A 5,967-nucleotide genomic window follows, 5' to 3' on the forward strand; every position below is an offset into this window, starting at 1 on the left:
TTTACTCTGTTGATAGTTTCTTTCACTGTGCAAAAGCTCTGTAGTTTAATTAGTTTCCACTTGTCACTTTTTATTTTCATTGCAATTGGTTTTGAAGACTTAATCATAAATTCTTTCTTAAGACTAATGTCCACAATGGTGTTTCCTGGGTTTTTGTCCGGGATTCTTATAGTTTGAATTTTTACATACAACTCTTTAATCCATCTTGAGTTACTTTTGTATATAATGAAAGGTTAGGGTACAGTTTCATTTTTTTTTCTCATATGATTAGCCAGCTATCTCAGCACCATTTGTTGAATAGGGAGTCCTTTCTGCATTGCTTGTTTTTGTCAAATGTGTTGAAGATCAGATGGCTTTGGAAATATTGCCTTATTTTTGGATTCCCTATTCTGTTCCATTGGTCTATGTCTCTGTTTTTATACCAGTACCATTCTGTTTTGACTGCTGTAGCCTTATACTACACTTTGAAGTTAGATAATGTGATGCCTCCAGCTTTTTTATTTTTTCTTAGAATTGTTTTGGCTATTTGGGCTATGATTTGGTTCCATACAATTTTAGAATAGTTTTTTTTTTTTTCTAGTGCTGTGAAAAATGACATTTGTAGTTTGACAGGAATAGCATTGAATCTGTAATCCCTCTGCGCCATATGGCCATTTTAATGATACTGATTCTTCCAATCCATGAACATGGAAAGTTTTTTCCATTTATCTGTGTTTTCTATGATATATTCCAGTAGCATTTTGTAATTTTCCTTATAAAGATTCTTTGCCACCTTGGTTATATATATTCCTAGGTATTTGCTTTTTTGTGTGTCTATTGTTAATGGGATAGCATTCTTGTCTATTGTTCAGTGGGTCTCAGCTTGAACGTTATTGGCATGCAAAAAGGCTACTTACATTTGTACATTTATTTTGTACCCTGAAACTTTCCTGAAGTGCTTTATCTGTTCTAAGGGACTTTAGGCAGACTCTTTAGGGTTTTTTAGGTGTTGAATCATATCATCAGTGAAGAGAAATAATTTGACATATTCTTTTTCTATTTAGATGCCTTTTTAAAAGAAATGTTGTGTTATTTATCTGGTTAGAATTTTCACTACTATGTTGAATAGGAGTAGTGAGAGTGGGATTTCTTGTGTTTTTCCAGTTCTCAAAAGAGGAATACTTCCAGTTTTTGCCCACTCAGTGTGATGTTAGCTTTGGGATTGTCATAGATGGCTCTTACTATTTTGAGATATGTTCATTTGATGCCTAATTTTTGAGGGTTTTTATCATCAAGGTGCATTAGTCTGTTCTCACATTGCTATGAAGAAATACCTGAGATTGAATAATTTATAAAGAAGACATGTTTAATTGGTTCATGGTTCTGCAGGCTGTACAGGAAACATACCAGCATCTGTTTGGCTTCAATCCTGGCAGAAGGTGAAGGGGAAGCTGATGCTTCACAAGGTAGAAGCAGGAGGAAGAGAGATAGAGCAGGGTGGGTGCCACACACTTTTAAACAGCCAGATTTCATAAGAACTCTGTCATAAGACTGCACAAGGGGGATGGTGCTAACCCATTAGAAACCACCCCCGCAATCCAATCACGTCTCACCAGACCCCCACTTTCAACACTGAAGATTGCAATTTGACATGAGATTTAGACAGGGACACAAATCCAAATCACATAAAAAGAATGTTGGATTTCATTAAAATCTCTTTCTGCATCCATTAAGATGATCATATGGTTTTTAATTGTTAGTGTGGTGAATCACATTTATTGATTTGCATATGTTGAAACAATATTTCCAGGAATGAAGTGTACTCAATTATGATGAATTAAATTTTTAATATGCTGTTGGATTCAGTTTGCTAGTATTTTGTTGAGGATTTTTACATTTATGTTCATTGGGCCTGTAGTTTTCTTTCTTCATTGTGTCTTTGCCAGGTTTGGTATCAGGATGATGTTGACTTCACAAAATGAATGAGGAAGGAGTTCCTCCTCCTCAATTTTTGGAGTCGTTTCTGTAGAATTAGTACCATGTCTTCTTTGTATGCTGGCAGAACTCAGCTATGAATACATCTGGCCAAGAACTTTTTTTTTTTCAGTTGGAAGGGTGTTTATACTTATTCAATTTTAGAATGTGACATTGATCTGTTCAGAGTTTCTATTTTCCCTGATTCAAACTTGGGAAATTCTGTTTTTCCAGGAATATATCCATTTCCTCTGTATTTTTTAGTTTGTATGTATTCATAATAGTCTTTCCTCAAAGACTATTTGTATTTTTGTGTGGTCAGTGGTAATGTGCCCTTTGTCATTTCTGATTGTACTTATCTAAATAGTTTCTCATTTTCTGTTTGTTAAGGTATATAGCAGTGTATCAATCTTGTTTATCCGTTCAAAAAATCAACTTTTGGTTCTGAATTTCCTCAGTTCTGTGTTCATTTCAGTTATTTCTTTTGTTCTGGTATTTTTTTTTTCTTTTTCTTTTTTTCTAATTCCTCTAGGAGTGATGTTAGATTGTTAATCTTAGGTCTTTCTAACTTTTTAGGGTATGTATTAAATGCTGTAAACTTAACATTGCTTTTGCTGGAACCAAGATATTTTGGTATCTTGTGTCTCCATTTTTTCTGCGTTATTATTCATGTTTACTCAAAAGTCATTCAGAAGCAAGTTGATTAATGCCATGTAATTCTGTGATTTGGTTATTTATATCTATATTTGTTCTTCTGTGGCCCAAGGGTATGGTTGGTATAATTTTGATTTTTTTGAATGTATTGAAACTTGCTTTATAGTAAGCATATGGTTGAATCAATTATGGAGTATGTTTCAATTTCAGAGAAGAAAAATATATATTCTGTCATTGACCATTGCAGTTTTTTGATAGATATCTATTAGGTCTAATTGGTCAAGTGTTGCATTTAAGTCCAGAATTTCTTTTTAAGTTTTCTGCCTACATTATCTGTCTAATGCTGACATTGGGGTTTCAAAGTTCTTCATTATTATTGTCTGTCAAAGTATTTTCATAGATCTAGCAGTACTTTTAAAAAAAATAGTCCCTTTTTTATTATACTTTAAGTTATGGGACACATGTCCAGAACATGCAGGCTTGTTACATAGGTATACATGGGCCATGGTGGCCTGCTGCACCCATCAACTTGCCATCTACATTAGGTATTTCTCCTAATGCTCTCTCCCTTTGTCCCCCACCCCACAACAGGCCCTGGTGTATGATGTTTCTCTCCCTGTGTCCATGTATTCTCATGCATGCACAAATACTTGTTCAGAAGGAGAATCCAATGGGCGGCCACCAAGCACCCAGAAGTATGTCTATGCATGGAGTTGGGAAACCTCTTTAGGCTCAAGTTCTCTCCAAGAGGATGAGGATATACTAAATTCCTAATCCTGGAGAGTGGGCATTCCAGATGCCTGGAGATTTCCCTGGGCATGGAGCAGAGAGAGACCTGCTGCACCAAGATGTCTACACAGGAGTGGTGGGGCAACTCAGGCTGTTCAATCAGGCAAGCAGGTTTCCTGAATACCTGGAGATCTGCCTGGGTGTGGAGCAGATAAGACTTTGCTGTATGTACCACAGTCTATGTTCAGGAAGGGTTGAGTGGCTTAGACTGCTGAATCAGGTGAGTGGGTGCTCCAAATGCTTGAAGATCTAGGGTGTGGAGTGAAGAGGATTCCCCTGCACCAAGATGTCTGCACAGGAGTGGAGGTGACTTAGGTTGTTGAACCAGGCAAGCAGGTACTCTTGAATGCATGGAGATCTGCCTGAGCATGTAGCAGAGAGGCACCCCACCCTGCACAAAGATCTCTTCACAGGAAGGGTGGGACAGCTCAGGCTGCTGATCTAGGTGAGCTAATGCTCTTCATACCTGGAGATCTGCCTGGGTATGGAGTAGAGAGGGTCTCACTGCATCATGATTTATGTCCAGAAATAGTGAGGTTCCAGTTTCCCTATTCTTAAGCCAAAAATGAATGCTACATTACAATGACTTACTTCAATCTTAATGTTCAAGGCCTTCCTAGCAAAAACTCAGTATTATTAAAATTATTAACTTTATCAGGTTAGCATCTGGTAAATATTTTGCTATTGTATATTTGATGAATATGTTCTGTTTGGTGCTTATTTCAACAGTCTCTCGGCCGCAGTCTACCTTCACCTTTGAAGGGATTGCAGTATCCCCTAGCCTACTGATGGGATATTGCAACGAAATTGCCTTTGCATGCCATCTTTGCAGGTAACATTTTAATTGCATCCAACTTTCTCCAGGAGCACAGGTATGAGACTTTCTCCTGAGTAGATTTGTTTGACACATATTTTGTGGAAATATGAGTATATCTTTCTGTCTGAATTAAGATCAACAGACATTCCTGTTAGTATCCTCAAAGGCTTCTTCATTATGGAGGCTTTAACAGTGTCCTTTCATGACTCATGGTGTCTCTGAATCAGCTATGATGGGCATAAATTGGCCATGGGCTTCCAATGCAAGAAACTATTCTTCTCAGACCCTCACCATTAGAGTGGCAATTTCTGGCCACATATTGGAAGCTGTTGGACATTGAAGCTCTTTCAGACCCTAAGCCTGTGGCCCTGCATACCATCCTGACTGTTATGGCCTGGATCATGGAAGTAATACTACAAGTTCAGCATGGCTAGTGAGTAATCCTTTATACAGGACATACCTGAACCTGAGCTGTCTAACATACTCTTCTTGCAGGAAAGAATGGCCTTGTCTGTCTTCAGTTCCTAGCTGGATGTCATGGTGCTGGATGCCCAGTCCTTGGCTACCTATAAATTCAGTGATATTAACTAAGTGAATAGCGGTGGGATCACATAGACTGAACATATGGCATTGCAACCATTATAAGGGGTGAAGCTCAGTAGCATGTTGCTGCCTTCCACAGTTAACCAAGAATTCCTTAATAATAGGCAGGACCATTGGCCAAACTTTAGAAAGCCATTTTAGTACTGAATGCTGTAGCCAACAAATGACCCCATCTGTACATTTTTACAAACTATTGGGCCATTTACTGAGTTGTTCCCTTCAGGATAAAGAGTTCTGAGATATTTTGACACACAGAAATCCAAACTATAAATCAAGGCCTCACGTATCTTCACATATACTAAGACAACAACATAAGGCCTCATCAGGATGATTTTTATTCCCTTAAAAGTTCCAGACAGGCCGGGTGCAGTGGCTCATGCCTGTAATCCCAGCACTTTGGGAGGCTGAGTCGGGTGTATCACGAGGTGAACAGATCGAAACCATCCTGACCAACATGGTGAAACCCTGTCTCTACTAATAATACAAATAAAATAGCTGGGCATGGTGGTGCGCGCCTGTAGTCCCAGCTACTCGGGAGGCTGAGGCGGAAGAATCGCTTGAACCCAGGAGGTGGAGGTTGCAGTGAGCCGAGATTGCGCCACTGCACTCCAGCCTGGTAACAGAGCAAGACTCCGTCACAAAAACAAAAAGTTCCAGACATTACTAATGCATACATGTCACAGCTCAGAATACCCAATAATAGCTCTTAGAAAAGGCATTCAATGGAACTTTCATCTCCACTATAGGTTCCAGACAGAGGGTTTAATTGGGAGGTGTAATGGGTTCCTCAAAGAACTTCTGTTTAAATTATGAAATGACAAATAGACTTATAAATGGGTCCATATCATGCCCCAGACTTTCATCTATCTTAATTCAAGGCCTATTGGCCTACCTTACATCTTATACAACTTTTAAAATCCTACTTTTTGCCCATTCTGATATATTATGGAGGATATGTTTCACCTCCTTATATATGAAGACTCTTTATTTATGAGTTACCTCAATAATGTCTGCTCTTTCCTTTATAAAATTTCAGTTGAAACTATGTCTCATAAGGTCTGGAAGCCATATGGATGGCACATACTCTCCTGAGAACCATTAACTATAGTTTGTCTCAGAGGCCAGACACCTGCCTATGTAGTATGGGACCC

This window comes from Cebus imitator, unplaced genomic scaffold (assembly GCF_001604975.1).
Source record: "Cebus imitator isolate Cc_AM_T3 unplaced genomic scaffold, Cebus_imitator-1.0 Scaffold26, whole genome shotgun sequence".
In the NCBI taxonomy this organism is placed as follows: Eukaryota; Metazoa; Chordata; class Mammalia; order Primates; family Cebidae; genus Cebus; species Cebus imitator.